We start from the raw sequence: 27323 nt of genomic DNA on the forward strand, positions 1-27323 counted from the left end.
TATATATTCCATATACTGTATATACATAAAAAACTAATTTTTGCAATGGTTGTCCAAGACTGGTGTCAGAGACCCATTATAAATGCAGGATATTTGACAGTTTACGAGTAAACTTTTACCATATTGACACCATATTCACTGGTATCTTTATAATTGTAAATAGCTTACTCTATATTTTTAATAACTATTGAAAAAAATGGGACAAAATATGTATTTATTAAACTAATTAAGAAAAAGGGTAACATACAAAATTGCTGCCTCTAAAATAAATGGCATAAATTGGACAGTATATATACCACTATCGAAAAAGACCAATATAGCTGTGATAACTCTCATCTATGCTCTCTAAGTCCTGTTTGAACTTGAGCTGAATTTTTTGGATTCAGTTTTGTACGCAGAATAGGGTGTATTTATTTTGTATGTTTTATATTTGATTATTATAGAGACTAGAACAGTTAATCGTCATTAAAGGGACTGCCCTAACCTGGTTTATTGGTGTCAATGTGGTCTCTGAGAGGTTACAGAAAAACGAGTTCAAGCCTTTGCTACATCCAGCTTGATTATTGTATTTCCTTGTTATCAAGCTCCAGCGGTAAGTCGTTGAAAGGCTCTGCAGCTTGTCCAAAATGCTGCTGCACGTGTCCTGACAAGAACCAGTAAAAAAGATCACATTTCTTTTTTTCTTTTCTGTAGTATTGGTAGTTTTTCCTTGATCTTGTTGAGGGTTAAGGGCAGAGGATGTCCCGGAACTTTGTTAAGCCCTATGAGACAAATTGTAAATTGTGATAATGGGCTATAGCAATTTCTATCTTTTGTAGAGAGCGAGAATCAGAACCATATAGTTCAAAAGTAATGCTTAACTGTAAATATTCTAAAATACTTTGAAGTCATTAAAAACCAGCATCCATCTCCTTGAGGTGATGAATGAAGAGTTTGCTCTGGAAAAACAGAGTTCAGTGTTTAGCGAAGCTGGTAAACATGAGAAGCTTGGCTCCTTTTTTGTATGAAAACTGTTTGAAAATCAAGCCCAACAGAATTAACCAGCATTTGCTGTGGCAGAGGACTCTTGCTGAGTAAAAGTTACATAGTGTTCCTTAAAGAAATCTGGGTCTGATCCTTCTTCTATGAAGCTAATATTTGATAATTAGAACTTAAGACAAAGTACAGGTGAATCTTAGGAGAATGTCATTAATTCTGCAGGTAGTTGTATCAGATGAATGTTTGTGCAAAATTTAAGTACAAAAGGGCTCTTGGCTTAAAATGTATTAAAGACATTCCAAGACAGGCCCGAGCAGGTATAATTGGTAGGCCTTGTCGTGTGTCACTCAAAATTCAGTCAGGCAATCTTCCTTAAAAATGTATGAGGCAGACACAACTGCATGTTCTGGCTTGAGCTCTAGAGAGAGACAGATAATTGACTAACGACATATTATATATCACCAATACCTCAAATAAAATCCCAGAAAAGTATAAAAAATGGTGTGTGTAACTTTTCCTCAAATACCTTCAGATTAATGAGGAGTTATTTGTTATTATACACATCTTTAACCATGTTTATCCTGCAATGAAGGAAAAAAGAGTTAGGTCCTCCAACTTACCTCCTCCATTCTTATAGCAAAGGTAGGGAAATCTCCACACATTGCACAGACCTACCAAATGGCCTGCAGCTGCCAGAATATATTCCCTTTTCTTGATCCACTGTTCCCTTTTCTTTGCTTTGGTCTCCATGTCTTTGTACCCTCCTCAGTGCTATGATCAGTACTGTCAGCACACACCTCAATGATCTGTCAACACTATACTGATTATAGAGGGAGGTGCTAAAAGTACTGCAAATACTTTTTTGTTGTAATGTCAAGCATGCAGTAGGATCTACATACCTCACACTATGCACTCTGTGTTCCTTTGTTACATGTCATTCCCTCATCACTTCGATGATAATAGACAGTACTTCCTCCTGCAGTGCAGTGTTGTCCTACCAATGCATCTAAGGCTAAACACAATTGGGTTTATTTTAAGGATTTAATTAGGACACCTTAAGGAATTGTTCAATGCTTCACACTGTGACGTTTGTGTTTGTCTGTTTGTTGCACACACAAGAGACATGATGTACATACACTGAGATGAGTACAAAAAGGTAAAAACTGTAGTGGGTCAGAGGACGTCAGCTGAGCCAAATTTGATGTGTATCTGCATGTCAATGCGAAAAAAAGAAAATAAGTGAGCGTGCAGAGTCAGAGGGCACTGAATGAACTAAATAATATACTGTATATTTTCCTGCCCTGTGGAGGGCATGTTCAGCAGACATTATCGTATAATACTTTCCCCTTGTGGTTATTCAGCAGCAGGAGCTTAGAGAAGGGCATTTCCACCAGAGTTAATCAAGTGTCCCTGCGAAATTATTAGGAAGTTCAGGGGTGTCATTTATAAAACTGTGCATGGGATTCATAGTAAAGTGTATTTGGGCCAAAAAAAAACGGAAATGGTGTCTGCAAAAGAGTGGAGTGGAGAGGCGGTGGACTAGTGGCAGAATAATTGGACTATGGGCAGACAGTTACGGACATCGGACTGGAAGGTCGCTGGTTTGACTCCTCGCGGTGACAATACAACATACCTGCCAGGACAACACCTGGATCTGTTCCAAATTCCAAAGAGCACTCTCCCTACCTCCACTGTTTAAGTGCCCCTGAGCAAGGCACCTTACTCCCCCAACATCTGCTCCCTGGGCGCTGTGCATGGCTGCCCACTGCTCTGTGTGTCCTGTGATGTTCACCAGATGGGACAAAAGCAGAAGACAAATTTCCCTAATCTACATGTCGTGTGCATGTGTTTGGGATCAGTAAATGTATCTTATCTTATCTTAATACTTATTTCTAAAACCGTGCCCAAGCACACCTGAACGCAATGGTCACTTTGTAAATCACAGTCCAGCTGGAAATGTTCATACTTGGATCTGCCTCCAAATCCATCCTCCACAAACCCACTATCAACCATAAATGGTCAATGCAAAGCACGTCATGAATATAAAATGATCCTGCTGACTTACGGGTTTCCATCGTGCGTCCTGACAGAGTCACAGGATCAAGCGATGAGAAGAGGAAGCAGAACATTCTGACATTGAAGTGTTTGTTAGTGAGGTAGAGGCGAAGACAGATTTTATGGGACAGCAGTGATGTCACTAATAAAGAATAAACACTGATACTCTGCTGCTACTTTGGATGTGTGTGAGAGTGCAGACAATAGAAAGAACGGAGCCTGAAGTTAAAAAGTATCTGATTCAAAGGAGGAGGCAAAAAAAAAGAAATTCTCAGAATGTGAGGGAAATTGTTGTATTGACTGTTCGTATTTAAAGGGGGCATATTATGCCCATTTTACCACAGTTGATATGGTTCCTTGGGGTCTTAATGAAAGGTCTGTAAAAAATTTTGGTCAAAATACCGCAAGGATCATTTAAAACAACACCCTTTTTACCCTGTCTAAAACAGCCCTCCTCAGATTGACCCGTTTTGAGTGCCCAGCCCCCCCCTCTCACCGCCCCGCCCCCCCTCTCAACGCCCCGCCCCCGACACACACGCACACACATCCAGTTTCCCGTCTTAAATCGCCTTAGCATAATTAAGTTTGTTAAAATCATTTTAAGTTACTGTCCTACACATATATTTGTGTATCTGTTTGTTGTGTTTCTTCATTGAAGCTACAATTTTTAAACTACTAAACCTTCTGATAAAGATGAACATTATTTAAATACATGCGTTAGATATGTGTATATTTATTCATACAGGGCATATATTGTGAACACACACACACACACAAACACAAACACACAGTGGAGGGGCTACAGCTCTGGAGGCTAACACTTCTGCAACTTTTGCGGCGAAATGCACTTAAAATCCCGGGTATGAGTTTATTTTAAAGCGACAAACCCCCTCTCTACCCCCTCCTCTTCCTCCTCCTCCTCAGCTTTGCCGCCCGGGCATCACAGGAGAGGCTGTCCGCTGAGCGCCCAAGCACGGGTACAATGCAGCCGGAGACCGGGGGGGGGGTCCTGGAACACGTTCCGGTGCTATTTTCTAACGAAGCTCCACAAACAGCTGTTTTAAGTTATACCTGCTGTGTCAACCGGGGTGACACACACAGAAGCAACGACTCGGGTTAGTCTCCGAGTGCATTGTTTTCTAGTTATAGCCGTGCTTCTACCGGGGCGACACACACAAGCTACGACTCCGAGAGCATTGTTCCTCCACTCCGGACCCGAAATAGGATCTCTCCCCCCACCTCCCAGTCCGATGCTTCCCGGCCGGGGTTCCACATGCAATACTGCTGTAAAAACGTGCACAAGCAGCCATTCCAGAAAGTGCTGCAACTTTAAACACAAACTAACAGCAAGCTAGCATTAGCTCGCTGCTGCTAACCGTAGCGGGACACTACTAACCCTAACCCTAACACAAAGGGGACACACAGGCTGGAGATTTGTCACAGATTGATAATAATCAAGAATGAAAATGAGACATACCCTGCAGACGTGGGGAACCCTGAGCCGGTGAGACGTGTCCGGCTGTGAGGTGTGTGAAGTCAGCGGGATTACCGAAAGCCTCACAGTGAGCCGCCCGGGTACAGCCGGGGTCCAACCCGCCACCGAGCAACCGTCTGCCCGCTGCCGCTGCCGCCGACGCCGGCCGGCAAGCCGGGCACTGATTGCTATGAGGCTAACGTCACCTAGCTTACATGTCACCGCTAATTACCAAAACAAAACAACAGCTTTTCTAGTTGAAGACACTCACTGAGACACTAGAGACGCACTGTCAACGCTCCCCTGTCCGTGGGGAGATCAGTCAGGCGGCTGCTGCTAACCGTACACAAACACCGACACGTCTACCAGAAGCGAGCCGCTGACAGGGAGCCAGCAGCCCGACGACATCACCTAGCCCGAGCTGAGGAGGGGGCTTTGGCTTGTGATTTACCCCGACCGCAGGCTCTGCTTCTCGGCGAGATCTCCGCGGCTTCCCGGATGGGCTGCCACATGCAATACTGCTGTAAAACGTGCACAAGCAGCCATTCCAGAAAGTGCTGCAACTTTAAACACAAACTAACAGCAAGCTAGCGTTAGCTCCCTGCTGCTAACCGTAAACAAACACCGACACACGTCCCCCAGAAGTGAGCCGCTGTCATGAGGCCAGCAGCCCGCGGACATCACCCAACGAGCCCGAGCTGAGGGCTGTGGCTCTAACTTACCCCGACCGCAGGCTCTGTTTCCTCCGCCTTTCAACCCGCTCCCCGGCTGGTTAGCGTCCCCCCTCGGCTAGCTCCCCAGCCAACACCCGCCGCCTCGAGTTGAGGAGGGTGCCGTGGCTCGTAATTTACCCTGGTCTCCTCCTCCGCCAGATCTCTGCCTCCGGGGGGGGGGGGGGGGGCGTATTCCCATTCGACGCACTCTATCGTATAGTTTCTGACATAGAGGAACCGCAACAAATCGCGGGAGTTGTTTTTTTCCAGAGTTTTTGGGACGGTAGACATGCCAGATACCCAAATTAACGTGTAGAAGCACTACAAAAGTGGAATTTTCATAAAATGTCCCCTTTAAGTCATCCAAAACTGCAGTATTATTAAATTCAGAGACAGCTATGATGTCCCCAATCTATAGAATTTAACAGAATTATTACTATATGCTCGTGATTTTTCTGGGATGGTTTGGTTCCATCGGTCAATCTGTGTGATACTCAGTGGTGTATAAAGTACTTGAAAGCCATACTTGAGTAACAGTAGAGATATCATACCTGAAAGTGACTCCGGTAAAAGTAAAAGTCAGCTGTGAGAAAGTTACTTGAGTCGAAGTCTTAAAGTAGCTCATATTAAATGTACTTAAGGATCAAAAGTATCTGGTGTTGAAATGAATTTAAGTATCAAAAGTAAAAGTACAGTTACGGCGTCGCTTCGGCGTCCGGTGTTAACTCGGTGTAAGTCTCCTCCCTTCTTAAATCCACAGGTAAGACAAAACTCAGTTAACTCAGAGTCAAGTGTGAATGTTATGTTGGTTGTTAGATGAGTGCTGATGATAGTGTGAAAGTGTGGTTAATGTACAAAAATGTATTGTTTAGGGACTCGTCCTGACGGGCTTCGTCGGCAGGTGCACGTACTTTTCCTTGGAACTTAAGTTTCAACCACTGGTGGAATAAGTGTCACAGTTCTCTGTGCCTCCAGTGCCCCTCCTCCTCTCTCCTCTCCTTTTCCCGCAGGTGCAGCTCGTCTCGTTAGATGACTCGGCTCACCAGACGCACCTGCACTCATCAACTGCTCACTATATCTGCCCTGGCTGGGCGCGGAGACATCGCCAGTTTGTCCTTGTCACTACACTGCTACCCCGTCATCCTGCTCACCTGCTTCTCCTCTGCGCTGAAGAACTCCCGGAGCCATCAGCACCCACTCGTCCTGCCCTTCTGCTTCTCCTCTGCGCTGAAGAACTCCCGGCGCCATCAGCACCCCCTCGCCCTGCCCTCCTGCTTCTCCGCTGCGCTGAAGAACTCCCGGAGCCATCAGCACCCCGTTTATCTACCTTGTCCCACGTTAAATAAACGTTATTGAACGCACCACCTCCGTGCTCTGTGTTTTGCCTCCGCTCTGGGGTCCACCCGTCTCGTATTTGTAACAATAAATCTGTATCAGAAATATTGGAGCTCTGTAATTGTTCTTAAATGTGCTAAATAGTACATGGTCCAGACCACATATTGGTACCATCTGAGGGGGCAAAACTTGACCTATATTAAGTTGGTTGTAGGACCGATGTAAGTCTATTAATATATGATAACCCTTGCACAAAAGCAGCTTTTCATATTTTAGGGCTGTATTACCGTTTTCACTGATCAGTGCTTTAGCAAAATTCACCCAATTAGCTAACGTACTAATATTATCTTAACAGTGATATATTTTTGGTCATTAACTAAATTATTTGTATAAGTCAAATGTATAAAGAATACATTTTTATTTTTCATACACGCTTTGTTATCACTTGAAAGTCTGATTCTTAGATAGCACCAAGATCAGCCTTGATATACACTTATGAACATTGTTGTATTCGGTTAGCCATAGTGATGCACAGTTGTGCATTTACTTTCAGCTTTTAACAGAAGAGAAAAGAGAATTTAAGTTTTAGTCCTGAAGGAATGATGGAAGAAACCAGCAGCGTGCCTAAGAAGCAGGCAGGGATGACGTGCATCATCCATTGCTCCAGTGATGACTCCAACCTAGTGTCACCCCAGAATCTAGAATCGTGGCATACTTTACTGAAGGCAGCACAAATCCGGCAAAATACCCCAATTTTGGACCTTGCCGAAGGCCTGGGTGAGGGAGAAACATGCCCTTGAGGAACTGCTTTCATATATCAAGAATTAACTCTTTTCCAATCCAGAGATAATACACATGACAGACCTGATCTCAAGACTAGTGTCGTCAATGGACTCTATTGGTTTCAGTCAGGTCAAAGACTCGACCAAGAAACATCTTCGTCGCAAGTTGGAGACTGAGCTGGCAGCGTCCATCCACATCTTATCTGACGACAAGGAAAGGCAACTTCTGTACCCAGACTGCCTAGCTATGAGGGAGCTTGCCAAAGCCACATACTCCTTAGAAATGGAGCTGCAACATGCCAGGGCCATCAAAGCTGGGGATGCTGTGAAGAAGGTAGGGTTGCAGTTGAGGAATGACATCAAGAAGCAAGACATCAGTCAACGGTGGCCACCTGATGTAGAGCAGGATGATAACATTATAATGTAATGTAATGTCAAAAACCGCCAGAGTGCACGTCTCACCAATGGCCTGAAGTCCACAGATATGTGTAAACTGCAAACCTGCTCTAATCAACCCAGTGAGGAAGAACCCATTGTCGCATTAACTGACACAGATGAAGGTGAAGGTGACTGAGTCCTAGATTGAGGGTGTGGACCTAATATTTCCCGATATGTACAGTTGTAAAATGACACTACTATTCAAGCCATCAGTATTATTGTTGCATAGAACATGCCAATTGATGTTAAGTGAGCATGGTGTACAAGTGTAGCATCCTCCAGACATATGCACTTTTAGACCACTAATTAAACACTATTTTACATAACACAACATTGTTTGCCTGTATCATGTGTAGTTTCGTCATAATTATTGTGGCCTAGGTTGATTATATACAAACTAAGGGACTATTACTTAGTTAAATTTAACTTAATATTGTATTTGAAGAAAAAACACTAAATATTATTATTTGAAACTGCAAATTTCGCAAAAGTAGACTATATATCCTTATAAAATTGATAATGTGAACTGTTCCAGTACATAAAAGGCCATTACAAGTATTAATTGGTGGGTTTACTTCAATGGAGACGAGATAATAGTATAATGGTACAGTTATACATGGTGACTGGAGAATTCATCTTTCCGCGTTAGCCCGATAGGGGTCTCTCTGTTCAAGAGGTAATAACCACTAATAAGCTGCCACTCTGAAAGGGTTATCACATCAAAACATAATATAGGGATGTATAACAATTGAAAATTAGCAAATAGAATTTGCCCACCCAGATGGTACCGATATGTGAAATTTCAGGTCTGGGCCCATGGACTAAAAGTATTTGTAGCCAGCTCTCGGTACATGTTCACCAGTGAAATGTTATATGTTAACGAGCTTTACTTTTTCGGCAACAGCCAGGTCACGCCATTTTGTGAGAGGGCGCTGAGAAGTTGGAGTGTGTGCGTGCGGAGTGTAAAATGGCGATATGTGTGATTGAAGAAAGTGCTAAAAACAGGAATTTCTTTATGTTATGTTTGTTTGAGAGATATTCAGAGTGTGTGCGTCTATGTGTGTAATCAGAGTAGCGTTTGTTTGAGTCAGTGTAGTAATTTATGTCCAGTGAATGTATTTCAGTCTTGTTAATTATTATTTATGTATCTGTCATTTCATGTTTGTATTATTTTTGAGTATAATGTTAACAGAAAGCACTGTAACCAGAGAGTGAAACCGAATGGAAAATTGAGATGAATGATGTAGGAAGATCTATAAGTTGTGACATCACATTAAAGCAGTGGCTCTCAAACTTTTTCTCTCATGCCCCACTTTGGAGCTCGAATATTTTTCATGCCCCAGCCGCTCCCCTGCCCCAACAAAATGATGACAAAATGGGCCAGGTTTAACATGTGTATTTACATAACATACAGATGAACATTAAATCCACATTACTTTCAGGAATCTCTGTTGTACAAAAATGTTTTGTGACATTTGTCCCTTTTTCAAAAAATAGTGCCATAATTTTGCTTAAATTTATCTTAATTGAAGTACACTAGGTGACATTTATCACTACATTCCTCCATCAGTTTTTTCAATAATAGAGAAAAAATAAATTTAATTATAATCACTTTGCTACTAAGATGATAAAGCTCAACCAAAAAGAACACATGCATGTGACTGGGGTGTAATGTTTCTAAGAATCTTCTTATTTTGTTGGGTCTCATAGAGTTTTCAGACATAAAATACACACTGGGCTCTCCTCATGTGATATATTTACTCTACTGTAAAATGTCTTTGATCCATAATTTCTGACAAAGGTTGATACAATTTAACTCAGGACCATCCTGACTGTTCACTCACTCAGTATGAAGCTTATTTAATGTATCATTTTTGAGAAATTCAGCCTCAAATTTCATTATTTTGAATTGAAAAAGGCATTATGTGCAATATTTACTCTACTGTAAATTCTCTTTGATCCATAATTTCTGACAAAGGTTGATACAATTTAACTCAGGACCATCCTGACTGTTCACTCACTCAGTATAAAGCTTATTTACTGTATCATTTTTGAGAAATTCAGCCTCAAAGTTCATTATTTTGAATTGAAAAAGGCATTATGTGCAATATTTACTCTACTGTAAAATGTCTTTGATCCATAATTTCTGACAAAGGTTGATACAATTTAACTCAGGACCATCCTGACTGTTCACTCACTCAGTATGAAGCTTATTTACTTTATCATTTTTGAGAAATTCAGCCTCAAAGTTCATTATTTTGAATTGAAAAGGGCATTATGTGCAATATTTACTCTACTGTAAATTCTCTTTGATCCATAATTTCTGACAAAGGTTGATACAATTTAACTCAGGACCATCCTGACTGTTCACTCACTCAGTATGAAGCTTATTTACTGTATCATTTTTGAGAAATTCAGCCTCAAAGTTCATTATTTTGAATTGAAAAAGGCATTACGTGCAGTATTTACTCTACTGTAAAATCTTTTTGATCCATAATTTCTGACAAAGGTTGATACAATTTAACTCAGGACCATCCCGACTGTTCACTCACTCAGTATCAAGCATATTTACTGTATCATTTTTGAGAAATTCAGCCTCAAAGTTGCTTTTTTTTTGTTGAAAAAGGCATTATGTGCAATATTTACTATACTGTAAAATGTCTTTGATCCATAATTTCTGACAATGGCTGATACAGTTGTCCTCAGGACCATCCTGACTGCTCACTCACTCAGTATCAAGCATATTTACTGTATCATTTTTGAGAAATTCAGCCTCAAAGTTCATTATTTTGAATTGAAAAAGGCATTATGTGCAATATTTACTCTACTGTAAAATGTCTTTGATCCATAATTTTTGACAAAGGTTGATACAATTTAACTCAGGACCATCCTGACTGTTCACTCACTCAGTATGAAGCTTATTTACTTTATCATTTTTGAGAAATTCAGCCTCAAATTTCATTATTTTGAAATGAAAAAGGCATTATGTGCAATATTTACTCTACTGTAAATTCTCTTTGATCCTTAATTTCTGACAAAGGTTGATACAATTTAACTCAGGACCATCCTGACTGTTCACTCACTCAGTATCAAGCATATTTACTTTATAATTTTTGAGCAATTCAGCCTCAAAGTTCCTTTTCTTTAGTTGAAAAGGCATTATGCGCAATATTTACTCTACTGTAAAATCTCTTTGATCCATAATTTCTGACAAAGGGTTGTACACTTGATCTCAGGACCACCCTGACTGTTTAGAAATTCAGCCTCAAAGTTCACATTTTTGCTTTGTAAAGGGAGATTCTTTTTTTTTTTTTTAAATATCAGTTTTGTTTATTTGTTCAAAATAAGAATGAAGCTGAACAAATTAAGAGGTTTAAACTCCAAACACAGAGGAAAAACTAAACTCAGTTGAAAACTGAAAACATCATTACAAACCCTCCATGTCTCAGCTCCACATTTGGGGAACAAATAACATAATTCTCTAGTAAAATGTGGATGTGGGAGCAGGATGAATATAGACTGTTGATATAGTATGAGATCATTGTTGAAGTTGTTTATTAATTTTTCACAAATAACACAATTCCATTCACTACTCTCTGCCTGCTGAAGTGTTTCCGAGTCCATGTCGATGCACTCAACATGGAACCACCTGCAACAGGTGTCACACTGAATCTGTAAAAGGGCAAATTAGGCACATGCAAGAATAAACTTTGATATCTAGCCATGATGGACACCAGATAACCATGATCACCAAAGTAATATTTTGAGCTAATATTTGCTTCTTTGAAACACTTAATACAGATACAGTTTTTTACATTTGTAGATCTTTCTCTAGAAATGGTGATGGTGCTGAGCACATGGCACAGCTGGTCTCTGTGTTAAACACTAACAGAAAGTTGAAAATATTAGATTTACCACTACTGCCACCACTAACAATTGTACTTATAATAAATAAAATAATGATGTACTTGTTTTAGTGTATAGAGAATATGTTTACAAAGTGTTTTCTGTAATACCGTGTCACTGTAGATTTAAGATAAGTTGTTACACACCTGAGGCTTCCAGGAGCTCGAGAGCCAAGTGTTTTCTGTCATCTGCCATCAATCTTGGAGCTGTCCCAAATGACATTTCTGCTTTCTTTGGAAAAGCCTCCATGACTGCCTTTGCCATCTAAACACACAAGAAAGCATCTGTTTGCATAAATTTCCTAGTCAGCAAAATAAAGGAGGTGGAATTGCAATAAAACAGAAATTGATCCAAATTCTTAATGAATGTAGATCATTTAGATAAAGCTGATGTTTCAAGAAATATTCGTATTACTTTGATGACAATTACACCGCAGCTACTCCCATCTCTCTGAAATGGGTGTTCCAGAACACCGCCTTTCCACTTAACATTGACCCAGTCAGTTTTTCCCCAGACAGATCCTCCTCATGTTGAAGTACTTACTGTGAAAGGAATTTTTAATTCAATTTAAGGAAGTGGTTAATGTAAGGAATATGTACACATTATTCACCCAAGAAAACAATGTATGTCGTAGTAAAGAAAAAGGGGGTTGTTTGGCCAAGAGAGTTAGACAGAGCAGTGTTAATTTCGTTGACGAAGACGATGACGAAATATATTCGTTAACGACCTTTTTTCCATGACGAAGACGAGACGAAGACGTAACGAAAACGAATCTTTGAAAATAAAAACTATGACGAAATCTATTTTAATTTTCGTTGACGAGACGAGACGAGACGAAAATGTTGGTGGTTGACTAAGTCACAATAATTTTTAAAACATCATCGTATCAGGCCGTCATGAAGTATCAGTAGCGGGCGAGTGAATCTGTGTGTGTGTGTGTGCCTGTGCGCTCCCAGATAGCGCTCCGGTCCGTAGCTCCGCCCCCCGCCTCGCGCACTCGCTCAGACAGACACAGTGAAAGCAGAGCGCGTTCTCGTGGAGCAGCCTCTCAGTGACCGACTGCTTCTTAACTATGGAAACAGTGAAAACCAGAGTTTCTCTGGTCTCAGCTGCTCAGAGATCAGCGCCACAGCTTCTTCATCAGAGCAGAAGCTGCAGTTGGTTTGTACCGATGTTCAGTTTCTGTGTCCGGCTCCAGTCTGACCTGCTCTCCCTTTTTGTTTTCACATTTAAAATTAAATATATATTTTTAAGCTATTAGGCTGCAGCTATATGTTTTTATAGAAAAGGAGTTTAATGTGGCTATTAAATGTGACTAAAACTAGACTAAAATGGAATTTGTTTTCGTCGACTAAAACTAGACTAAAATGTAATTTGTTTTCGTCGACTAAAACTAGACTAAAATGGAATTTGTTTTCGTCGACTAAAACTAGACTAAAACTAAGAAGGATTAAAATGACTAAAAGGTGACTAAAACTAATATGCATTTTCGTCAAAAGACTAAGACTAAGACTAAATCAAAAATAGCTGCCAAAATTAACACTGAGACAGAGTTAATATTTTGGGTCAGAATTACAAATAATGTAACACTTGTTCGGCTAATGGTGTTAACAAGTTTGATTAAAAAAAATTATAATGTTGGTAGTGATGTCTTTAAGTGGTCACAACTCTCTTCTAACTTTTTTAGGTGTTTAGCAAGGGTGACATTGTTAATGTGTGGGACATTGAACAAGTATTTTCTGCCATATTGCCTATGTTCAGCCTTATGCATAAATTCTGCTTCATACCTATTTCTGTTTTGTAAAGCTGCCTCTAACATGTTGTTTAACAGATTACTGCAAGCATGATTCACAACATAGCATCCATACTTAAATATTTTAATTTAAAGAAAACACATCTTGCAAACATATAAGAAATATTCAGTTTTGAAATTGCTTCAGTCACACTGTTCAGATAGATCTTCTTAATTACCGCAATCTGTTTGCTGCGTTGTCTGAGTCTGCCTGCTCGGTAGCACTGCGTGCGGGATCAACAACATAGACCGTACTATCTGCAGCACTGATGTACAGTAACCAAAAGAGAAAATATGAAATATCATTTAGAAGTTAGAAATGACATACAGAGAATTGAAGGCAGTTGTGATGTATTAAGCAACGACTTACCAGAAACTTCCAGTGTACATTGCCAATGTTAATAAAGGACACAATGGCCTTATAGTTGTCAAAGTCGGTCTGTAACAAAACCCAAAATTAGTTATTTAATTTCACTAGTGCTTTGACTGTGCAACATCTGTTTTGCGTGTGTTTTTACTACAAAGTCAGACATCCAAACTCTCCCACATATTGATAGCGGCTCCTTGACGCCCGTAAATGAGATCCAATCTCCCAGAATCTGGAGCGTGCAAGCAAGAGTGTGTTCCTGTAATTTATAGATAGATATGTCATTGCAACTACAAAAATTAATGACTGACTGAAAGGTTCAATGGAATATTGTTTTTATTTGATTAATCTTAATTCACACCCACCCACCCACCACACAGACACACAAACACAGCTAACTTGTAAACAATTGACATACTGTTCTACTTTGTTTTTGTACCTGACAAAAATATTACCTTTGACATAGTCTGTCTCCTAACTTCTTCCCTCTTACCAAAGAGGATCACACCAGCCACATAATGGCTCAGAACGTAAATGGTGCTTCCCAAATTCAGTTTCCTGGCAGTGTGGTGAAGTAGGGACTCGATGACCTTCAGAGAATTTTTTATGAACACACACAAAGGGTTGTGAAGTCATAAATTTAGTTAAAATGCTGAAAATATGATCTTTATGGATTACTGTTCATCTTCTCTGTTATGTAAAACACAAAGTCAACAAAAAACATTTAAATCACATACTTATATCAACTGTTGTGGCTAATGGAGCTGTTCTTCAATGACATTTGACTCACTATCACACATTGTTCAAACTGCTTGTACTGCAATAGTCTGCTCGATCATCGCTGACTGCATCTTTCATAGTTTTTATGTCTTTATGATAAGTGGTTCTGTTCTTTTAATGAATCTACTTACCTCGCCTACAAGCCACTGGTGAGAGTGTTGAACTCACTGTGGTGGATAACAAAGTTGTTCCCTAATTGAGAGGGCACCACAGAAACGACCACTTCTGTGTCCCTTTTCCCCCACAGTTCTGTGACCTGCAAATCATAAAAAACTATGACTTTTCTTTTTTTTTTTTTTAATGGTGGGTATAAAACAGGTGCTGGCTTACTGAATACCAAACTTGAGACCTATTAATAATAGACAGAGGTTGTCCTGTAAGAACAGGAATGATGGCGGAGGGTTAATGAGTCCAGTTCACACACACTCTCATTGAGATGCCCCTCATTTATTGCTGAATAAACTCTTCTGTTGATATTGTCTGTGGTTACGACAATAAGGAATCAACAGAAATTTGCATATTAATCATATGCAATATTAACAATAAACAGAAACAGACTTGCTTAAATTACACAATGCAATAATAAGGATACATAATGATAAACAGTAGAAGATGAATAAATGATAAGATTTGAGTGTTTATAAACTTAAAGGACTTTAAGAGACTGTTAACAAAAAGCAACCTCTTGGCTCAGAAAGGCCCATATCTATGTCGCTGGCATAGTGTACATGGAAGGCGAGACAAATAAATGTGTGACGATTCCTTAATGGACGCATTGGCACGCTCACTACACTGCTGTGACATAACTAATAAACACCTGAAGCCACAGCGATACATCATTAATCAACATAACAATATTATCAGGGATTATATACATCAATTGGAATATTAAATCGGCAACAATTAACCAATTTTTTTTCCATCCTAAAGTTAATTTAATAAAATATATATAAAATAATTAAGAAATATAACATTAGACAATTACGCTATGTTGGACATACCTGTGATTGAAGATCACTGAGTGATGCTGGTGGAGCTTGTGTGCTGCTTTGTGGACTCTAGGGACAGAAATAGTAGTGATATAGAAATCTTTCAAGTACATATTACAAGCAATGGAAATAAACCATATCACTGTATGCATTTATACATTTTCATCTAAAATCAGAACATGTAAAATCAGGTTTTTGATTTCTACTTTGTTTGTTTTGCTTGCTATTTGTCAGACCAGGACTGAAATGAGGACTCAGATGCAGAGGATTACACGTACCAGCACACTTTATTGAATTCCGATCCTCTATGAAGAGTGACAAACAATTGGGTTATGAAAAACTCACTTAATATATCTATGACCTGAAAGAATAACTCGGGGATAGAAAAACTCCCAATAAATTAAAAACACTCACTAGACAAGGAAAGAGGTATGAAACATAAATCGCTCCCGAAGGATGACAAACAAAAGGCTAGAGCAAGAAATCAAAAGCGCTCCCGAAGGAGGAAAACCAAACCACTATGAAACGGGACAAAAGAAAAGGCTCACCTAAACAGGAGGCTCATCAAACTAACTAAAACTCTCTAAACATAAATCGCTCCAAAAGGGTGGAAGAAGAACAGATTACAAACAACACAAAACAAAGCTAAACTATAAAACTTTAACAAACGAAAAATCACTCTCAAGGAGGAAACAGAAAACAACTTACGTGGCGTAGCAAACCTCATAGGCAAAAAATGACAATGACTGTGAAAAAGGGCTTTGGTGCACGGACAAGGACGAAACACTTTGGCACAAGACAAAGGGGAGACGCAGACTATAAGCACATGAGGGTGAAGGGAAGAGGTGGAAACAATCCGGGATCAGTGACACATGAGGAAGGGCAAGTGACCTGAAACGAGAGGAGAGTTAGGATTTCAAAATAAAACAGGAAGTTACGAGACAAAAAACCCAAGACAAGACAAACCTCACCGCGGTGTGACTGTACCCCCCCCCCCCAGGGCCGACTCCTGACGGCCCAGGCTGGTCAGGGTGGTCCCTGTGGAAGTCTGTGATGAGAGTAGAGTCGACAATGTGACGAGACGGAACCCACTCCCTCTCCTCAGGACCATATCCTACCCAGTCCACCAGATACTGTTTACCTCGGCCCCTGTCGCGAACCGCCAGCAACCGCTTGACCTTGTATACCGGACCGCCTTCAATCACTTCTGAGGGTGGCGGAGGGGTAGTGGCTGGAACCATCGGACTCTCCTTGGCGGGCTTGACCCGGCTTTCATGGAAGGTCGGGTGAACACGGAGGGATCGGGGCAGGCGAAGGCGAACTGCTGCAGGACCGATGAGCTTGATGATGGGAAACGGCCCACGAACCGCGGCGCCAGCTTCTTGGAAGGGACTTTAAGGTGTAAATACCTGGCGGAGAGCCACACTCTCTGTCCTGGCTGGTAGGTGGGGGTGGGTCGTCTCTTGCGGGCCGCAGTTTTCTTGACTCTGCCCCCTTGGCGAATCAATACCTGCGTGGCGGCTGCCCAGATGCAGTGGCAGCGGCGAACCATGGCATGGGCGGAGGGCACAGACACCTCCAACTCGTTGTCTGCGAAAACAGGGGGCTGGTAACCAAATGCACACTTGAACGGTGACATACCTGTGGCCGAGGTGGGCAGTAGGTTGTGGGCATACTCGACCCAGACCAGGTGTTTGCTCCATGTCGAGGGATTCTGAGAGAACAGACCCCGGAGGCCGGTTTCTAGTTGCTGGTTTAGGTGTTCGGTCTGGCCGTTGGCCTCCGGGTGGTAACCCGAGGTCAGGCTGGCCTTAGCTCCGATGAGCCGGCCGAACTCCCTCCAGAACCGGGAGACGAACTGGGGACCCCGGTCTGAGACAATGTCTTTGGGAAATCCGTGAACCTTAAAAACATTGTTCATCATGATCTCCGCCGTTTCTTTGGCGGAGAGCAGTTTTGGCAGAGCAATGAATCTAGCCATCTTGGAAAATCTGTCCACCACTGTGAGGACAGTGGTGTTACCTTGAGAGACCGGAAGCCCCGTGACGAAGTCTACCGAGATGTCGGACCACGGTCTGGAGGGGATGGGAAGTGGCTGCAAGAGACCCATTCGTGACCCGGAGGACGTCTTGTTTCGGGCGCAGACCGAACAAGCTTCTACGTACTCCCGGACCTCTGGTTCCATGGAGGGCCACCAGAACCTCCGGGAGATAGCGAACATCGTTCTTCGAACTCCCGGATGGCAGGAAAGCAGCGAGTCGTGGGCCCAGTGGATCACCTGTGGGCGTAATTCAACCGGGACAAACAAACGATTCTCTGGGCACCCACTAGGTGATCGGCCCTCACCATTAGCCTGCTTAACCTAATTTTCTATCTGCCAAGTCAGTGCTCTAACCACACAGGTACGTGGGAGGATCGTTTCTGGGTCCTTGGCAACAGGTTCGGGGTCGAAGAGACGAGACAGGGCGCCTGGCTTGACGTTTTTGGACCCCGGCCTGTATGAGAGAGAAAAAGAGAATCTGTTAAAAAATAGCGCCCACCTGGCCTGGTGAGAATTGATTCTTTTGGATGTATTCTAGATTTTTATGATCAGTCCAGACAATGAATGGATGTTCAGCCCCCTCGAGCCAGTGTCTCCACTCCTCCAGCGCGAGTTTGACCGCCAGCAACTCCCGGTTACCAATGTCGTAGTTCCGCTCCGCTTTGGATAGCCGCCGCAACAGGAAGGCACAAGGATGCACCTTAAAATCCTGCTCTGACCGCTGGGAGAGGATGGCCCCGACCCCTTCGTTGGAAGCGTTCACCTCTACCACGAACTGTCGTTGAGGGTCTGGCAGGGTGAGGATGGGAGCCGAGGTAAAGCGGTGCTTGAGGATCCGGAAAGCAGCATCAGCTTCAGGAGACCAGTGGAACTGCACCTTTGTGGAGGTAAGAGCATGGAAAGGGGCAGCTATTGCGCTGAAGCCTCTGATGAACCGCCTGTAGAAGTTAGCAAACCCAAGGAACTGCTGAACCCTTTTGCGGCTATCAGGTGTAGGCCACTCGACCACAGCGCTAATTTTAGCCGTGTCCATCTGCACTCTTCCAGGGTTTACGATGAAGCCCAGGTAGGAGACAGTTTCGGCATGGAATTCACTTTTTTCTGCTTTGACATATAGTTCATTTTCTAGCAGTCTTTTCAGTACCTGAGTTACATGGTCTTGGTGTTTTTTCAGGTCAGAGGAGTACATAAGTATGTCATCCAAAAAAACATACACGAAAAGGTCAAGAAAGTCTCTTAACACGTCATTTATCATTGCCTGGAACACGGCAGGAGCATTTGTAAAACCAAAAGGCATGACTTTATATTCATAGTGTCCACTGGGTGTATTAAACCCAGTCTTCCACTCGTCACCTTCTCTGATCCGCACCAAGTGATAGGCGTTGCGAAGATCCAGCTTGGTGAAGATCTTGGCCTGTTGGAGCTGGTCAAACACGGATGACATAAGAGGAAGTGGATAGCGATTCTTTATAGTGACGTCATTGAGTGGGCTGTAGTCAATGCACGGTCTTAGGGAGCCATCCTTCTTCTCCACAAAGAAGAACCCGGCTCTGGCTCCGCTTTCAGGGAGGTTTCGATGTACTCCCGCATGGCTCCCCTCTCTGGCCCAGAAACCGCGTACAGGCGGCCTTTGGGAATGGTTGAGCCCGGAATCAGCTCAAAGGCACAATCATAGGGTCGGTGAGGAGGAAGTGAGAGGGCTTTAGTTTTGTTAAAAACCTCTTTGAGGTGGTGGTAGCAGGAAGGCACAGAGCTCAGGTCTGGGTAATTGGGATCTGCGGCGGGATTGACAGAGATCAATTTAATGTTCGTGACTTCCTCCTCCCGAACCGAGAGGTTCAAACAGTTGCTCACACAGTCCCCTCCCCAGCCCAGGATCTCTCCGGTTCTCCAGTTTATATGGGGATTGTGAAGAAATAACCATGGCTGTCCCAAAATTAGAGTCTGTGACGGTGACTTGAATACATAGAAACGAATGTTTTCCCAGTGATGGTTAATGCACAGCTTGAGAGGTGCTGTGATATGTGTGATAGTAAAAAGTTCCTGTCCATTAAGTGCTTTAGCTCTGAGGGGCTTAGCTAAAAGTTCTGTGTTAAAGCCCAGTTGTTCTGCTAGTTCCCAGTCCATCAAGCTTTCATCAGCCCCTGAGTCTATGAGTGCCTTGAGTTCAGTGGTGGTGTGGTGCATTACCTGGACTGTCGTGAGAGTGCATGAGGTGGTGCCTGAAACCTTGAATTCACTCACCACCATGGTCCTTTTGGCAGTGCAGGTGGCGACGAGATGACCGGGTTCACCGCAGTAGAAGCATCGGCCCTCCTGCAGACGTTTCCGTCATTCCCCGGGTGTTAGTCGAGCTCTTCCTAGCTGCATGGGCTCTCCTTCTCCTTCCGGAGGGGAATGATAACGCTGCCCTGGCGGTGATCGACGGGTGGTTGAGCATCCTGGTGCTTGAGTGCGTAGGGGTCTCTCCATCGTTGTGGGTCTCGGGAGACGTTGCTGCCTGAGTTGACGGGTTCTATTGTCTGTCCGGATTGCGAGTGCGATGAGTGAGTCGAGATCTCTGGTAGGTCCAAGGGAACCAGAAGGTCTTGGATAGGAGCTGCCAGCCCCTTCAGAAACACGTCGTATAAGGCCGTTGTATTCCAGCCACTCTCCGCCGACAAAGTGCGGAAACGGATAGCGTAATCACATACGGATCAGCTTCCCTGTCTCAGCCCGCTCAGCTCCCCAGCTTTCTCCCGGTCGGTCGTTACCGGGTCGAAAGTCTTCCGCAGCGCCGCTTCAAACTCTGTGAGGGATTGGCAAACTGGCGAATCCCGGGCCCACTCTGCCGAGGCCCATGCCTTGGCTCTTCCGGTAAGGTGGGAAATCATAAAAGCAATCTTGGATCGGTTAGAAGGAAAAGCATGGGGGTTTAGTTCATAGTGTATGGAGCATTCTATGAGAAATGTTTTGCATAACCCTAATTCACCAGCGAATCGGGCTGGTGGGGCTAACTTGCATCCTGCTCCAACGGCCGGCCCAGTCAGGACAGGAACCACGGGTGTAGCATCCGCTACTACCGGAGGCTTGGGTGCTGTAGTCGTCCGCACTAGATGATCGTGCAGGCCCTGAAACTGTGTCGAGAGAAGCCCAATATGGGATGCCATGGCGGTACGGAATTCCTCCTGACGGGAGAGCCGGGCTTCTTGGGCCCGCAGGACTGCCGTGAGTTGGCCAATGTTCTCTAAAATAGGCAGACACAGTACATTATTTTTAGACTTAGACCGCACTTTATTGATCACTTTGGGATGACTCCCTCAAGGAAATTTAATTTCCAGTAGCATACAGACACTTGTATACAAAATAAAGGAGGTATAAAAAAATACAATATAAGATAAACAATAGACTCTTAGCTAAATATATATATAAGTAAACAGTAAAACAATAAACTATTAACTGTAAGCAGTAAACTCTAACTAAATATATAAAGTAAGATTCAAGTGAAATAGGATCAGATAAAATAAATGAAGAGAACTGTATGGAGGATGAATATAGATAAATATAGAGGACTGTGTATGGTATTGTGTTATTGTACAGTGGAATATGACCATATTCTGTATCCACTTGTGAAATTCCAATGAATCTCTCAAAAACACTTACCTTCTTCTTCTGTTGTTTATAAACAAATGGCTTGTTCAGTCGAGACACATACACCCCTCGTTTTCTCTGTTTCCTGCTCTTCCAGCGTTCCACGTCCACCCGATGTGTCTAAAGTAAATCAACAAAATATTGTCAATATCAAATTAATTTAATAGTAGTATTCTTGAAGCACAATTTTGCATTGTTCCATGCTACATTATTAGATTTAACTACACATTTTTTTACTTATTTCTCATGTGACTTTGAATGGAAAATTATCTTGATTTTGATTATTGTAGCCATAGTGTAAGCATTACATTTTGTGGATTGTACTTTTTGTGTGGTTGTTTGGCATGAGGGTGGGGTTACTTTAATTAGAAATTGGCATAGCAATGGCTGGTGCACAATCACAAATTTTAAAAAAACTAGTAGTTGAAGTATTTATGATCAGCATATGCACTTCTTACCTTTTTCTTTCTCCTCTGGGAGTCAGCATACTCCCTCAATAGGGCCTTGATTGTGACTTTGTAGCTGTCCACAAAGTCATCGAGTCTGGTCATTTTTTTTTTTGTTGTTGTCCAGAATGTAATTCTAGGGTTCAACATAAACATTGCATCAAATCGAAATGTCTTCATTCATTTGGTTTATTTTATCATGTGTAATATCCAGCATGAAAACGTGCAAGTAATATTCAGTTTCAGCTCTACTGTACTTTTTTGTCAGACTGTCATATACTGGGCCTGATCCATGACGACCTAGATCACCTGGCAAAAGATGGAACATAAATTTTTTATTTAATTTACTTAAATATATTAAAATAAGCATATAGATTAATAACAACAATTAAACAGGACTAACCCAGGAGTAAGCCAGATCATAGGGCAGCCTGAGGTAGAAAGTACTTCATCAACGTCGGGATGAAGTTTGGACAGAAGTAGATGTTTGAATCACCTTCATGGTCACATTCTTCCGTCTCAATGACTTCTTCAAAGTGCTGCGTGAAAGGCGTTGTTCCAACATCGTTCTAGAAAAAAAATTAACTAATCTATAAGACTGTTTAAGAAAGAGTGTGTGCAGGACAGGTGACACTACAGTGGCTGGCATAGTGTGTGTAAATATGTTTTTCACACATCACAGATGAAACATAAAACATTTATGCATGCCTACACAAGAGTTTAGTTTAGCAAAGAAGTAAAAAAAAGAACAAAGCTTTAAAGGGATAGTTAAGTTTTTAAGTGTGGTTGTATGAGGCCCTAATGACCCCCTAAGTATATATCTGTAGTTGACAGCTCTCTCCTCTCCACAAGTCAGACATAACGCTGGGTCCACACACTGCAAGAGTCTGACCCAAACAGCTGATGAATGGAGTGTCGTGGAGCATGTTTTTTACAACCAGCTGTGTATACATCATACACTTTTGAGTTATGCTGTTCACAGCTGTATCTGTGTTCAGTGTTGTGCCCTTTAGAGCTTGAATTTAGAAAGCCAAATGTGTTTGAAATGACACATTTCTTAGTCAGGTACAGCAAAAACCTAAATCCAAAGCAAGAATGTAACAGTTGGAGTTAAGGAAAAGATACCTCAAAGTCTTGCTCTTTGATGGAAGTATCCTCAGCACATGGTCCTGCTTTGGTCAGAAGCATTTGTAGATTTTTAAAATGTTTCTCAACATTTTGACCACTGTGAGAACTGGAGAAGACCACGTTAGCACTGATGACAACTTCATCCAGTTCCTTAAGGGTTGATGCTCGGGTCATGAGTCCAAACACATACATTGTTAAGTGGTAATGTTTGGAGGCACTACAAAGGATAATTAAAAAAAAAACATTATCAGAGATGTCATAATGCTGTTATGTCTGAAATCTTAAGCATATTTATATACAGACACCAAGTACTGTTTTCTGCAAAGCTCCTTAGCATTTTTCATGATGTGGCTCAAGCATCGGTGGAGTATAGGTAGACCTATGGCATCATTTGTTGCTTGTCCAGTCACAATTGCAAAATATCTGCAGAGTAGTTCCTGCAGACTCACTCCACAGAAATTATATGCAAGTGACTGCAGCAGAACCACTGAGCCGTCACAAGTTAACATCACTGGCCTTGATTTGGCTTGTCGACAGTGATGTTTTACTAAGTCTGTGACCACTGACCCTAAGAAATGTGAGACTGATGCTGTGGTGTGGTCGCTGGTGATATATGTTGCCACAGGAAGAGGGGAAGATCCTTTAGTTGGGTGTCTCACGACCATCTCATAGACGTAGAAGGGTGACGTCTGTCCTTTTCCCTTCCGTACAATGCTGCCTGTTGCATCTAAATACACAATATCTTCTTTGCACCGGTCAAAGAAAATATTAAGTGTTTCTAGAGAGTACAGCATCACACTTTTAGGGTAAAGACCGATGTTCTGGATCACCCTTCCTTCTGCCTCTGCCTGCTCTTCAGCCACCATCTTCTGGAGGCTGATCATCTCATTATTGTGTCTTCTTTTTTGTTTTTTCTTGCTCCATGACACTGTTTTCATGACACCAGTTGCAGGGACGTTGTCCCTGCACCCTGATGCCACAACAGTTTCATCCAGCCTCTCAATGCTCTCCAAGAAGACAGTCCTCGGCAGTTTGGTTGAAAGGGCATGGGACAGGGCATCCCTTTCCTCACCTCGCACCGGCCGTCTTTTTATTTGGTCCCATCGGTGGCAGACCAAATCACCACTGAAGATGACCTCAGCCTTCACACATGACTCTTCTTGAAACTTTATTTCCACCTCTACAGGGCAGTCATCAAAAGTACAGTAGCCAGAACATGTGAAGACTGGGCCACTTCTTTTAGAGCCGATGGATTTGACACTGTGGCACTTAAATCCAAAACTGCAGTAAGGATGAACACTCCGTATTCCTTTGGCCATTACAGAGGTCCAGTTCAGTGTTTTGAATCTACGGCAGTGTTGTTTTTTGCGCAGTTCGGTCCAATCCCTCTGGTCAATGAAGAAAAAACAAGGTGGCGGCGGCAATGAATGGGTGAAGTACTCTTCACTAGATGATTTTTCTTCATCTGAAGCAACTGTAGATCCAATCTGCAAATAGCAATGAAATACAATTCAAATATGAGTTATTCTTTTAAAGGCTGATAATTTATATTACTGCACTTTGAATGTTAAATAATGTAAGACAATCATTTTTTTTTCATGTATCATAACACCCATCTCCATATTTCTGTCTTTACTACTGAAAGATTTAATTCTTGTGTTACCTCCACAGGTGGTGTGGTCTCTTTTGCAGGACTCTGGACATTTGGCCCAGGTGTGGGCAGGGTCACGCCAGTGGACACATTTTCCTAGAGAGAGATGAAACAGTCAGTCATAACACATTGCATTACCTTGGAAAACAGCTAGTACAGTCAAGGGCAATAGGATTTTTACTGGCAGATTTCATTTGTGGTGCCAAATATTAGAGCCTCTGGAAACTCACATGCAACATGTGCCTGTAACCATGTAAATTAGGCGTTCATGTATATACTGTCAAACATTTTAAAATGATTGGAAATCCATTGAATCTATCCAAATTTAACAAATGATATCATAAGTTATGTTTCATTGTGGTTGTGCTTAGCGTTCAACACACAAATTATGCAATTAATTACAAAAAGGTCATAAATAAATAATGTTACTTGCTGAGTGGGTGTGTAAAGAAAATTGTTCTGTTGTAACATCAATCTATGTTCTATTGCTACTCACTCTGCCTACTGAGTCTGGACCAAGCAACACAGCGGTTTGTCAACTTAGTTTCTCATTTTATAAACATGGTCTTTCTCTAAGAAATTTATGAACAAATAATGACAATACAAAATGTTGACACTATATGAACTATGAATTTTACTATTTAAAGGTTCATGTCCACAGGCTTTTAGAAATGTCAAAGTGAGAACGTGAAACCGTTACCTTTTTATACCGAAGATAGACATCTTTGAGCCTTGTCCTGTTTATGTTGGAATTTGTAATACCAAGGTCATGGCAGATTTCACCCCAAAAAGTCTCATCATGGCTCGAGGCACGACGCTTGTCAATGACAGTCACTATATCCTCAATTGTTTTTTCAAGTTTTCTGGACTGTAAAACAAAAGACAATATGTCATTTTCCCAATTAAGATGGTACTTAAGGACTTAAGAGCGCTCTTAAGAATGTTTCCCATGCGCGTTCTTAACTGGCTTCGTGGAGTGCCTTAAGATCACACTGAAGAAGCTGTTAACGGGAGCTGTCCAGCACCGCGGTGCTTAAAAGAAATCAATAGATGCCAGGCAAATCGAATAGACATGTGCTCATTAACACACGAGGCACAGCATAAATCTCCATAGTGTTGGGAGGGTTACTTTTAAAATGTATTCCCCTACAGATTACATGTCCTAAAATGTTATCTGTAATGTATTCCCTTGGATTACTCAAGTAAAGTAATGTATTCTAAATACTTTTGGTTTACTTTAAGCTTACTTCAAAGTTGTCTAGTTGAACATATTTATCTGGGACACTTATTTTAGTTAACACTTGCTTTAGAGAGCGATCTTATTACTGTCTTCAGAGAATAAGTTATGCAAATACACAAAACACAATGTGGTACGTTTTGTCATGCAACTGATACTATTTAAATAAAAATGACATCCAAGGGTCAACATTCTTCAATTCCTTTTAACTTTATTAATTTCCACAGCTCAGAAATTAGGGAAATTAAAATTGGCTTGAATCGACTAATGTGTGTCATATGACATATATTCGTGCTTGTTTAACTGCCCTGAGAAGTTTTTAATTTATAGGGGGCGCTGTTGCCCCCGCCAGCGGGGGCTCTCGGTAAAGAAAGTAAATACACCAATTTAAACTGTAACTATAAGGGAATACCGTTACTCGTGTTTTTTATTTTAAATACGTAACGCCGTTACATGTAATCTGTTACTCCCCAACCATTAATCTCCACACATGTGATCGGTCAGGATCTAATGTGATTAATGTTCTGGACTCTTGTACACATCCGAATCTCAGCTGTTACACACACACACACACACACAAACACACAGTCCAAGTTCAGCCGTGTCTGACTCCGGGACTGGGAGCCGCGCGTCTCACTAACTATCTTTACGCACCGGGTCGTCTCGAACAGGAGAGAAATACATAAATGACGTTTATTTGTAATCGTTTGCATATGTGTGTGCGGTTCTCCGTGTGTGTCTAGGCAGTGTGTGTGCGTTGTGACCCCGCCCAAAGAGACACAGATTACTATCTTGACAATGCGCCCAGTGAAATACTGCGCCATTGACTTAACATCTGTAATTAATACGCCCATCCAAAATTACTCTGGTTCACCCGAAATTGAGATCCTGCCACCGTGCCTGCTTTGGATGAAACAAACAAAATATAATCCAGGGGAAAAAATTTAATTTATTAATTAAAAGTAGGCCTACATTTGGCTGGAGTGGGGTTGCTTACCTTTCCAAACGAAGAAAACACAAAACTCTAAAGTGAACAAAAGCAAAAGATATTGTGTTATGCTGCTGCATTTCTTGAAGTGTTTCTGTAGGCCCGGCTGCGCATAGTCGGCTGCGCGTGCTGTAGCCTATAAACTTAGAAATTCAGAAAATAAATAAATTCCCTAATAATAACAACCACAGTGTAATAGTTATAAACTAGCGGGGCCTGCCTGTCACCCCCATATGTCTCTGTCAATCACTGGCCTGCAGGTAGCGACTGAGTTTCTGCGTGCTGTAGGCTCCGCAACAAGCTGCGGTTGAGTTATGTAACAACTGGAAAATAGTAAAATATCATTTGCACTGATAAAAATGTATACAACATAGCCTATTGTGCATACTTTGCATATGTTACTTAGTGTGCCAATTAACATGAGCATGTGCTTATTGGCTGAACAATTAGACTAACCATGTGCGGTGTAGATGCCACAAATATTTATAATTTTTTTTTATATTTATTCATAGGAAAGGATAGGATGACGCTATTTAGCTACTAATACTGTCAACATCCCATGTCACTTGAGCCCAAGTAGCCATAAGAAATAT

General features: G+C 41.8%; 1 long non-coding RNA gene across 8 annotated transcripts; it reads right to left on the bottom strand.

Annotated features, from left to right (window-relative positions):
* Positions 1–9156: 9156 nt before the first annotated feature.
* On the bottom strand, positions 9157–16476 carry LOC128458562 (uncharacterized). Of its 8 annotated transcripts, XR_008342026.1 has the most exons (10): positions 16318–16476; positions 15622–15678; positions 14752–14876; positions 14296–14430; positions 13992–14099; positions 13844–13912; positions 13653–13739; positions 12096–12223; positions 11828–11945; positions 9157–11447 (listed from the first exon to the last, which is right to left on the bottom strand). It is a non-coding gene; the product is annotated as an uncharacterized LOC128458562 (long non-coding RNA). The 8 variants fall into 8 exon arrangements; XR_008342024.1 differs by lacking the exon at positions 12096–12223; XR_008342025.1 differs by lacking the exons at positions 9157–11447; positions 12096–12223 and adding an exon at positions 11623–11660 and having other exon boundaries at positions 14021–14099.
* Positions 16477–27323: the final 10847 nt, after the last annotated feature.

The sequence above is a fragment of the Pleuronectes platessa genome, chromosome 16, assembly GCF_947347685.1.
Source record: "Pleuronectes platessa chromosome 16, fPlePla1.1, whole genome shotgun sequence".
Classification (NCBI taxonomy): Eukaryota; Metazoa; Chordata; class Actinopteri; order Pleuronectiformes; family Pleuronectidae; genus Pleuronectes; species Pleuronectes platessa.